Source organism: Sturnira hondurensis, unplaced genomic scaffold (genome assembly GCF_014824575.4).
Source record: "Sturnira hondurensis isolate 20B ecotype Veracruz unplaced genomic scaffold, ASM1482457v3 Scaffold0017046, whole genome shotgun sequence".
Lineage (NCBI taxonomy): Eukaryota > Metazoa > Chordata > Mammalia > Chiroptera > Phyllostomidae > Sturnira > Sturnira hondurensis.
In genome coordinates this window covers 79,191-91,450 of record NW_028089677.1, presented here as the reverse complement: position 1 = coordinate 91,450, position 12,260 = coordinate 79,191, and positions in this window count along the sequence as shown.

The window sequence follows — 12,260 nt, the reverse complement described above, 5'->3', positions numbered from 1 at the left end:
CAACCAGAAAAGAATGAAGAAACAAGAATTCAGAAAAATGAGGAGAGGCTTGAAAACCTCCAGGACATCTTTAAACATTCCAACATTCAAATTATAGGGGTATCAGAAGGGGAAGAGGAAGAGCAACAAGTGGAAAAGTTATTTGAAAAAAATAATGAAGGAGAACTTCCCCATTCTGGCAAAGGAAATAGACTTCCAGGAAATCCAGGAAGCTCAGAGAGTCCCAAAGGTGGACCCAAAGAGGAACACACCAAGGCACATCATGATTACATTACCCAAGATTAAAAACAAGCAGAGAATCCTAGAATCAGCAAGAGATAAGGAGGCAGTTACCTACAAAGGAGTTCCCATAAGACTGTCAGCTGATTTCTCAATATATGTCTCTTATAGGCAAGAAGGGGCTGGAAAGAAGTCCAAGTCATGAAAGGTGAGGACCTACATCCAAGATTGTTCTATCTAGCAAAGCTTTCATTTAGAATGGAAGGGCAGAAAAACTGCTTCTCAGATAAGATCAAGTTAGAGGAGTTCATCATCATCAAGCCCTTATTATATGCAATGTTAAAGGGATTTACCTAAGAAAAAGAAGATTAAAAATATGACCAGTAAAATGACAGCAAATTCTCAGTTATTAACAACCACACCTAAAACAAAAACAAAAGCAAACAGCTAGAACAGGAACAGAATCACAGAAATGGAGATCACATAGAGTGTTAGCAACAGGGGAGTGGGAGAGGGAGAGAGGGGGAAAAGGTACAGAGAAAAAGTAGCATAAATAGTAGGTATAAAATAGACAGGGGGAGGGTAAGAAGAGTATAGGAAATGGAGAAGCCAAAGAACTTATATGTATGACCCATGGATATGAACTAAAGAGGGGGAATGTGGGTGGGAGGGGATGTGCAGGGCAGAGGGGAGTGAAGGGGGGAAATGGGACAACTGTAATAGCATAATCATTACATATATTAATAATAATAATAATAATAATAATAATAATAACTTTACTAAACATTATGCCAACTTAGTACTCAGCAAATAAATTTTAAAATGGTTATTTTAAAACATATTATACCTTATGCTCAGTTCTGGGATATATCTTTATTAAAGGCATTGATTTGATTTTTACATCACATATTAGATGAAGGTTTTAAACTACTTTTGTTAAATCTCTCTTCAATATACTCAATGTTTCATTGACGTTGAAAAGTAGCTATAAGTGAAGATGGCAGTGGAGTAGGACAAAGGATTTCGCTTCCCTCCACGCACCAGAGAAAGACCAGGCTGATCTGTGGAGGAGCGCAGCAGATGCCCAACAGGGACCCAGCATATAAGAAGGCAGGACTCCAGAGAGTGTAGCAGACACTGAATGACCAGAGGTTGAGGAGAGGAGGCAACTGCAGATCAACAAGGTACAAGGGAGCAGCGCAGAGGTGGCAGCAGGCCCTCTGCCAGGCCGCACCAGGGCCCTGGCCAGCCGCCCGGTCTCTGAGAGCCAAGGGTGGGCAACAACAACCCTGGGAGAGAACTAGTCACCAGCACCCTCCCTATCTGGCAGGGCACAGATTGGAAAACACCAGGAGAGATCAGTTTGCCAGTAGTGGCAGAGAGAGGAGTGGGCATTCGGAAGCAAACCAGAGAGCTCTGATAACCCGTGGAGTCAGGCTGTGGTTGCCGGCCTGGGAAAACTGAGAGTCGCCCGTGCATTCCCTGTGTCACAGGGCCTGTGCCAGCTCTCGAACAGTCTCGGGGAGTCTCAGGCTGCTGGCAGGACCCCTGGAAGAGAGCCAGTCACCAGCTCCATCCCTACTCAGCTGGCGCAGACTGGGAAGCACCAGGACTCAGGTTGTGGCTGTCAGCTTGGGAGAATTGTGAGTTGCCCTGTGTGTTCAGCCACAGCACAGGGAAAGGTCTGCGCCCAAGCCTGCGAGACTAGGAAAGCCTGGTTGGGAGCGCGCGCCCTCACACCAGACCAGGGCTGGAAAGCCTGGGGAAAAATCCACTCTCAGTGGGGCACGGGAGAGTGGCCCCAGTCTGGATCTTGGGAGGGCACTGGCGAGACCAGTTGAGCTCACTGAGGTGCGAGAAAGGCCACACTAACAGCCCCTCAGGCTGCTGCAGCTAGTGAGACCTGAAGAAAAGGTTTGACCAGCTGGAAACCAACCAGAGGAGTAGATGGAAGTGGAGAACACCAAGATATCTACAGGAGACTGCACCACTGAATTTCACAGGTATCCTACCACAGAAGTTCACACCATAAACCCAGGGAACCAGAACAGACCAATTTAAAAAGCTGAGGCCAACAAGAAGAGCATCACAAACAATGGGAAGACAAAGAAACAATCCCCAAATGAAAGGAAAGGAGGAAGATGAACTAGAGCCAAGTCAACTATCAGATATTGAATTCAAAGCACTGGTTATCAGGAAATTCAAAGAGCTTACAACAAGCTACCAGAAACTACAGGGGAGCTACAATGAACTCTCCACAAACTATACCAAGATGAAAAAGGAAATAGAAACCATCATCAAAGGCCAAGAGGAAATGAAGAATACAATTTCTGAACTGAAGAACACAGTAGAAGGTGTGAAGAATAGAATCAATATGGCAGAAGGCCGCATAAGTGAGCTCGAAGACAGGGTAGAAAGAATCTCCCAGACGGGCCAAGTAATGGAAAAGAGAATCAGAAAAAATGAGGAGAGTTTAAGATAAATGCAAGACAATATGAAACATAATAATAGCCGAATAATAGGAATACCAGAAGGAGAAGGAGAAAAAGAAGAACAAGGGATAGAAAACCTACTTGAAAGAGTAATAACAGAAAATTTTCCTAAGTTGGGGAGAGATACAGTCACACGAATCCAGGAATCGCAGAGAGTCCCAGGCAGGTGGAACCCAAAGAGGCCTACTGCAAGACACATCATCATTAAAATGGCATAACTCCAAAACAGTAAGAATTCTAAAGGCAGCAAGGGAGAAAAAGGAAGTAGCATACAAGGGGGTCCCAATAAGGTTGGCTACTGACTTCTCAATGGAAACATTCCAAGCAAGAAGAGAATGGCAGGAAATATTCCAAGTGATGAGAAACAGAGGCCTACAACCAAGGCAACTTTACCCAGCAAGGCTCTCAATCAAGATAGAAGGCCAAATAAAGAGCTTCCAAGACAAAAGAAGTCTAAAAGAATATGCCTCCACCAAACCAGCTCTACAAGAATTACTAAAAGGGCTGCTTTAAGGAAGGAAAAGAGAGAGATGGAGAGGTACACAGGTACACAAATGGCAATGAATAAGTACCTTTCAATAATAACCTTAAATGTAAATGGATTAAATGCACCAATTAAAAGACATAAAATAGCTGAATGGTTAAGAAAGCATGACCCATATATATGCTGCCTACAAAAGACCCACCTCAGGTCAAAAGACCATCACAGACTAAAAGTGAAAGGATGAAAACAAATGTTCCAAGCAAATGAACAAGAAAAAAAAAGCCTGGGTAGCAATTCTCATATCAGACAAAATAGACTTCAAAAAAAGGGCCATAAAGAGAGACCCAGAAGGTCACTTCATACTACTCAAGGGAAGAATCCACCAAGAAGACATTAACATCGTAAATATATATGCACCCAACATAGGAGCACCCAAATATATAAAGAAAATCCTAGAGGACCTCAAGAAAGATATTGACAGCAACACAGTTATAGTTGGTGATTCTAACACCCCACTGTCAAAAATGGACAGATCTTCCAAACAAAATATCAACAAAGATATTGCAGCATTAAACAACACTGTAGATGAAATGGACCTAATTGATATATGTAGAGTCCTCCATCCCAAAGAAGCTAAATAGACATTCTTTTCAAATGCACATGGAACATTTTCAAAGATAGACCATATGATAGGACACAAAATGAGTCTCAGCAAATTCAGGAAAATTGAAATCATACCAAGCATTTTCCCTGATCACAAGGGACTGAAATTGGAAACCAACCCCACAGGAAAAGGCTCAAAACACTCAAAAGCATGGAGACTGAATGGTATGCTATTAAACAATGAATGGGTCAAGAATGAAATTAGGGAAGAAATCAAAAAGCTTCTGGAAACTAATAAAAATGAACTCACAACAACCCAAAACTTATGGGACACAGTGAAGGCAGTCCTGAGAGGGAAGTTCATAGCAATACAGGCTTACCTAAAGAAGATAGAAACATTTCAAACAAACAACCTAACCCGGCCCCTCCAAAAACTCAAGGAACAACAACAAAGACAGCCCAGAGCAAGTAGAAGGAAGGAAATAACCAACATCAGAGCAGAACTAAATGACATAGAGACTAAAAGCACAATTCTAAGGATCAATGAATCTAGGAGTTAGTTTTTTGAAAAGATAAACAAAATAGACAAACTTTTAAGTAGGCTAAAAGAAGAGAGAGGACCCAAATAAACACAATCAGAAATGAAAGAGGAGAGATTACAACTGATACCACAGAAATACAAAGGATTGTAAAAAATTACTATGAAGAACTGTATGCCAAGAAATTTGAAAACCTAGGTGAAATGGACAAATTTCTAGAAAAATATAATCTTCCAAAACTCAATGAAAAAGAAGCAGAAAACCTGAACAGGCCAATAACAGCAAATGAAATTGAAGAAGTAATCAAAAAACTCCCATCACACAAAAGCCCTGGGCCAGATGGTTTCACAGGAGAATTCTACAAAGCTTTTAAGGAAGAGCTAACCCCTATTCTTCACAGACTATTCCAAAAAATCCAAAAGGAGGGAAAACTCCCCAACTCTTTCTATGAAGCCAGCATCACCCTAATCCCAAAGCCAGATAGAGACACAACAAAGAAAGAAAATTACAGACCAATATCACTGATGAACATAGATGCTAAAATCCTCAACAAAATATTGGCAAATCGCATCCAACAATATATCAAAAAGATCATACACCACGACCAAGTGGGATTCATCCCGGGGATGCAAGGATGGTTCAATATACGCAAATCAATAAATGTAATACACGAAATAAACAAAAGCAAAGACAAAAACCACATGGTCATATCAATAGATGCGGAAAAAGCTTTTGATAAGGTACAACACCCATTTATGATAAAGGTACTCAGCAAGGTGGGAATAGAGGGAACATTCCTCAATATAATAAAGGCCATATATGAAAGACCTACAGCCAACATCATACTCAATGGGCAAAAACTAAAAGCTTTTCCACTAAGATCAGGTACAAGACAAGGTTGCCCACTTTCACCACTTCTATTCAATATAGTATTAGAAGTTCTAGCTGCAGCGATCAGACAAGAAAAGGAAATAAAAGGCATCCAAATCGGAAAGGAGGAAACAAAACTGTCATTGTTTGCAGATGACATGATAGTGTACATGGAAAATCCTATAGCCTCTACCAAAAAACTGCTCGAACTAATAAATGAATTTGGCAAAACAGCGGGATACAAAGTCAATATCCAGAAATCAAAGGCATTTTTGTATACCAACAATGAAACAGCAGAAGCAGAAATCAAGAAAAAAATCCCATTCGATATAGCAAAAACAAAAATAAAATATCTGGGAATAAACCTAACCAAGGAGGTAAAAGACCTGTATGCAGAAAACTACACAACACTGAAGAAAGAAATCAAGGAAGACACAAATAAATGGAAACATATACCGTGTTCATGGATTGGAAGAATTAACATCATCAAAATGTCCATACTACCCAAAGCAATTTACAGATTCAATGCAATACCTATTAAAGTACCAATGGCATATTTCACAGACATAGAACAAACACTTCAAAAATTTATATGGAACCATAAAAGACCCCGAATAGCAGCTGCAATTTTGAGAAAGAAGAACAAAGTAGGAGGGATCACAATACCTGATATCAAACTGTATTACAAGGCCACTGTAATCAAAACAGCCTGGTACTGGCATAAAAACAGGCACATAGACCAATGGAATAGAACAGAGAGCCCAGAAATAAACCCAACTCTCTACAGTCAATTAATATTTGACAAAGGGGGCAATAACATAAAATGGAGTAAAGATAGCCTCTTCAACAAATGGTGTTGGGAGAACTGGACAGCTACATGCAAAAAAATGAAACTCGAGCACCAACTTACACCATACACCAAAATTAATTCAAGGTGGATAAAAGACTTAAATATAAACAGTGAAACCATTAAAGTCCTAGAGGAGAACATTGGCAGGAAAATCTCAGATATTCCATGCAGCAAGATTTTTACTGATACATCCCCTAGAGCAAGGGACATAAAGGAAAGAATAAACAAATGGGATCTCATCAAAATTAAAAGCTTCTGCATGGCTAAGGAAAACAGTACCAAGATAAAAAGAGAAGCAACTGTTTGGGAAAACATATTTGCCAATGATACCTCAGACAAAGGTTTAATCTCCAAAATATACAAAGAACTCACTTGACTCCACTCAAAGAAGACGAGCAACCCAATTAAAAAATGGGCAAAGGACTTGCACAAACATTTCTCCAAGGAGGACATACAGAGGATCCAGAGACACATGAAAAGATGCTCGATATCGCTAGCTATCAGAGAGATGCAAATTAAAACCACAATGAGATACCACTTAACACCAGTCAGAATGGCTATTATAGACAAAGCAACAAACAAGTGCTGGAGAGGTTGTGGGGAAAAGGGGACCCTAGTTCACTGTTGGTGGGATTGCAGACTGGAACAATTGCTATGGAAAACAGTATGGAACTTTCTAAGAAAACTAAAAATGATCGTGCCTTTTGACCCAGCAGTTCCACTATTAGGAGTATATCCTAAGAACCCTGAAACACCAATCCAAAAGAACCTATGCACCCCAATGTTCATAGCAGCACAATTTACGATAGCCAAGAGTCGGAAGCAACCTAGATGCCCATTGGTCAATGACTGGATCAAAAAGCTATGGTACATTTACACAGTGGAATTCTATGCTGCAGAAAGGAAGACAGAGCTCCTACCCTTTGCAACATCATGGATGTAACTGGAGAGCATTATGTTGAGCGAAATAAGCCAGGCGGTGAAAGACAAATACCATATGATCTCACCTTTAACAGGAATCTAGACAACAAAACAAACAAGCAAGCAAAATATGACCAATGACACTCAAATACAGAACAGGGTGACAGGGTCCAGAGAGGAGAGGGGAGAGAATCATAGGGGTAAAGGGGATGGACTCACATGAATAAGTATAAAGGACACATGAACAATAATTAAGGTGGGGGGCAGAAATGGAAGGGAGGTGGGGAGCACTGGGGGGGGGGGTGCAGGGCAGGGAATATAAAACAGAAAACTGTACTTGAATAAGAATTAAATTAAAAAAGAAAAGTAGCTATAAGCTCTTGGACAATATAAAAATATCAGGAGCATCAAAAAATATTTCAGCTTTTTTATTCACTGCCAGGTTTAGAGGTTTCAGAGGAAAGGGACCACAGAATTTGCTAAAGATTTTTTAGTATTTTTTTAGAACTTTTAAGTGTTCTGTATGTATTATAGCATTATTGTATTCCTGGTGACACCATACCTTCAAATCAAAACCAGTTTATTTATTCAATTTTTCTGTACACATTTATCAGGAGTTTACTCTATGTGAAGTTTATTACCCAAGGAGAAGTAAGAAGATTATGAATTCACTTTCAAGGAGTTAATAATAGAAGGCGAAACATGGGCGCAGACACCAACAATTGTTATGACAATAAGGTAGAATGTGGAAGTTTATGTTCTCTGTAAAGTGATGTACAAGTACAGTGAATTATAAGGAGGAATTGGAAAACCAGAAATAGGTTTTTAAGGCTGGAATTGAGGGTATTAAATAGGCCATTAAGCCACAACCCTGTGGCTTCCTGCTTGCTCTCATCAAGAAGTAAAATGGTGGGGAAATTGGAAGTGTTAGAAGTAGAAGAGACTGGGAATATAAAAAGGTTCTCAATTTGGGAGGTGAGGTAGTCCACAGATATGATGACCAGGGACAGCTGAAATGACATCAGGGGAAAGCATTTAGAATGGAAAAGACTGAAGGAATCAAGATAACAAAAGTGAGACTTCTGGCCAAGATGGAGGCGTAGGTGGAAACACTGTACCCCCTCATACAACTAAGTTTAAAAACAACAAAGTTTTAGTAATAAAAATGCAGCCAAAACACAGAAAATTGAACTGTACGGAAGTCTGACAACAACGAACCATTCAGCCAGACCGGTAAGAGAGGTAGAGCCAGTGGCTGGCAGAGTGGGGTCAGGCAGGAAAAGGTGTCCAGCAAACTCAGGCATGCAGGTGGCAGTTGGCGGATCCCAGACGTGGGGTGGCAACAGGCAGACCCAGTGAGGGCACAGGGTGGCTGGCTGACCGCGGTCACATTTGCATGCAGATAAACCAAGCGAAGGAGCAAACAGGGAGACAGCCTGACAGACCGCTCAGGCTAGGGCCCCAGCAACGGGAATTAGAGGCTGAAAGCACCAATTGGAAAGATTTCCGGGGTTGAGGTGCCGGGAGAGGCTCCCAGGCTCACAGAGAGTTCGTTGGAGAGACCCACAGGGTCCTGGAGAGTACACAAGCCCACACACCCAGGAACCAGCACCAGAACAGCCCAATTTACTTGTGGGAAGCCGCAGAGAGGACAGAAATCTGAGAAAGGGTGGAGCAAAGCGCCATTTTTTTCCTCCCTGACCCCGCCCCCACATACAGCGTCACAACCCAGTGCCTGAGTTGCCCTGCCCTGGTGAACACCTAAGGCTCCGTCCCTCATATGTAACAGGTGCGAACAGACCAAAATATAGCTCAAGAACAGCTCAAAGCCCCAGAGCCTATAATTCTAAGCAACCAAGAAATAGCCAACCTTTCAGATGCACAGTTCAAAACACTGGCGATCAGGATGCTCACAGAAGTGGTTGATTTTAATCACAAATTAGAGGAACAAATGAAGGCTAAACTAATTGAAATGAAGGGAAATGCACAGGGAACCAATAGTGATGGAAAGAAAACTGGGACTCAAATCAAGGGAGTGGACCTGAAAGAAGAAAAAAATGACCAAATAGAAAAGAATGAAGAAACAAGAATTCAAAAAATGAGGAGAGCCTTAGGAACCTCCAGGACATCTTTAAACAGTCCAATATCCGAATTATAGGGGTACCAGAAGGGGAAGAGGAAGAGCAAGTGAAAAACTTACTTGAACAAATAATAAAGGAGAACTTCCCCAATCTGAAGAAGGAAATAGACTTCCAGGAAATCCAGGAAGCTCAGAGAGTCCCAAAGAAGTTGGACCCAAGAAGGAATACACCAAGGCACACCATAATTACATTAGCCAAGATTAAAATGAAGGAGAGAATCCTAGAAGCAGCAAGAGATAAGGGGACAGTCACCTACAAAGGAGTTCCCATCAGACTGTCAGCTGATTTCTCAAAAGAGACCTTACAGGCAAGAAGGAGCTGGAAGGAAGTATTCCAAGTCATGAAATCCAAAGACCTACATTCAAGATTGCTCTATCCAGCAAAGCTTTCATTTAGAATGGAAGGGCAGATAAAGTGCTTCTCAGATAAGGTCAAGTTCAAGAAGTTCATCATCACCAAGCCCTTATTATATGAAATGTTAAAGGGGCTTATCTAAGAAAAAGAAGATGAAAAATATGAACAGTGAAAGGACAGCAAACTCACAGTTATTAACAACCACACCTAAAACAAAAGCAAACTAAGAAGACAGCTAGATCAGGAGTGGAACCATAGAAATGGAGACCACATGGAGAGTTAGCAACAGGGACTGGAAGGAGGAGAAGAGGGGAGAAGGTACAGAGAATGAGTAGCATAGACAGTAGGTAGAAAATAGACAGGGGGAGGGCAAGAATAGTATGGGAAATATAGAATCTAAAGAATTTGTGACATGTGGACATAAACTAAAGGGGGAGAATGGTGGAGGAGGGGTTTGCAGGGTGGAGGGGAATGAAGAGGGGAATAGGACAACCGTAATGGCATAATCAATAAAATATAATTTTTTAAAAAAGATAACAAAAGTGTTCTCAGTGTGAACCGCCTAGAGGCCAGAAGGATGATCAAGTCTTGTCTGCTCTGAGCCCAAAGGGCAAGACCATGATCTGAAGACACCTTTGGGCTATGAAGAGTATGCTGAGACCTCATGCACCAGAGACATGGGGAGTGGATAGACAGTGAATGTATTGGACAGTGCAGGGAAGTCTGCTGGCAATAAGTTCCATGCAAAATGATAGTTGCAGAAAGCACCGTGGAAGGAGACCTGAAATGAAGGGATAGGATGAAAAGCAGAGAGTTGGAATCCATTCTTGAAGAGGCTAGGCTCAAGGTCCACCTCTGAGAGTTGTGACCCTCCCCAGACTTCAAATTCCTCTGGGAAGGAGAGGTCCCTGTACACTGATGGGACAGGGCATCTTCTGCTGGTGGCAAAGCAGGTAAACCTGGATTCAGAAGAGGGCCCTATAGCCATGAGGCTCATGATAACATAGAATCTTAAAACTTTGATCAGCTCCACATGGTCCACACTCTGCACTTTGAAGAAAAGAACACTAAAGCCCAGAGAGGACAAGACTTTCTCAAGACCAAAGAGGAAGTCATTTGGAGCCAAATCTAGAACCCAGCTCTCATCACCACATCCCAGTGATTCAGGAAAGGTAAGTAACATCGTGTGTCAATGGCCATTGTTTAATATCTTGAAGGAGAAAAGCTCCCAAAGTCATCAGCAGAATGTGGGGCCATAGACTTACTCTCTGTCCTGGGAATGGAAAACCTGTTGCTTTGTTCCATTTTGTGTTGGAATCTGAAGAAACTCCAATGGCTTTCTCCCAGTGACTGCTCAGCACCAAAATCTAGACAGTTACCTCTATTTATGCACTCACAGAATTGTCTCCCTCTCTGATGAGTAGCAACCCTGAGGGGAAGAACCTATGCTTTGTGCCCCCTCATTCTTAACTGGGGGCCTTAGTTACAATAAAGAGGCAAGATGGGGCAGGCAATTCTGTGTGTCAGGCTAAGGCTGAGAAATTCAAACCCCTCAGCTCTGCAGAGGTTAGAATAATCATCTGCCCGCTACGGCCTCAGAGACATGGGCCCCATCAATGAAGTGAGATTCCGCAGTGAGAACTCTGCTCTGTGGTGGCCCACAGTATATGTGGGATCCCCATTTGTTGGTCCACCTCCCCCTGCTACACTCCTTCTTCCTTTCCCTCTTCTCTCCTCCCCCTATCTTATTTGCCACTGAACCAAAACCATCATATGGAATGAGTTATGATTATCATGTTATATTATTCATTATGTAATATATATCATGTGGTTTTATATAATCAGTCAGTGGCTCTGAGCAAAAGCACAGGGCAGTGGTGCACAAACCTAATGTTAATTCATTTATTAATTCACTCGTTTATGCTTTTGTTTAACAATTACTCTTTCAGCACATACTGCGAGCCATGCACCACCTAGCACTGAGGGTAGAGCCATGAATAACACCTCTAATTTGGGGACGATGCAGAGATATAAACAACCATAAAGCAGGGGGCTAAGCAGTCCAGCCTAATAGGAGGCACAGTGTTAAGGGAACCTTGAGGAGTCTCTGCCAAGGAGGCAGGTCCGGGGGGGGGCAGGTGAACAGGGAGGAAAATTTCAGCAAGGACAATATTTGAAATGAACTCAGAAATCACAAGCATTTACTAAGCTACCTTAAGCCTGATATAAACTAAGCAAAACAGGGTCTCTGCCCTAAGGAGCTCAGAGCCAGAAGGGAGAAGACTAGACCAACCCACAACAACTACCCTACAGAGCAGAGGGTGCCCCTGACAGCTTAAAAACACATTTTATCGGGCCTGCGTGTTATTTTTCATTTTTTATTTCAATTAAACCAGTCATTATTATTTTAAAATCTGGGGCAGGTTTTAAATGTACAATGACAAAAATATTTTTAAAAATAAAGATGTGCTGGTGTCTTAGCTCAGGCTGCCATAACAAAATACCACAGACAGAGTGACTTTGTAAAAAATATATATAAATTTATTTTTCTCATGGTTCTAGAGGCTGGCAGTCTAAGATCAAGGTGCCAGTACGGTGAGGTTCTGGTGAGAACCCTTTTCCTGGCTGTAGGCAGCTGTCTTCTCACTGTGTCCTCACACGATGGGGAGAGGGACAGAGCTCTCTGATGCCCCTTCCAGTGAGAACACTAATCCTATCATGAGGGCCCACTCTCAAGACCTCATCTGCGCCTTTCTTTTTCTTATAATAACTTAAATGATATTAAAC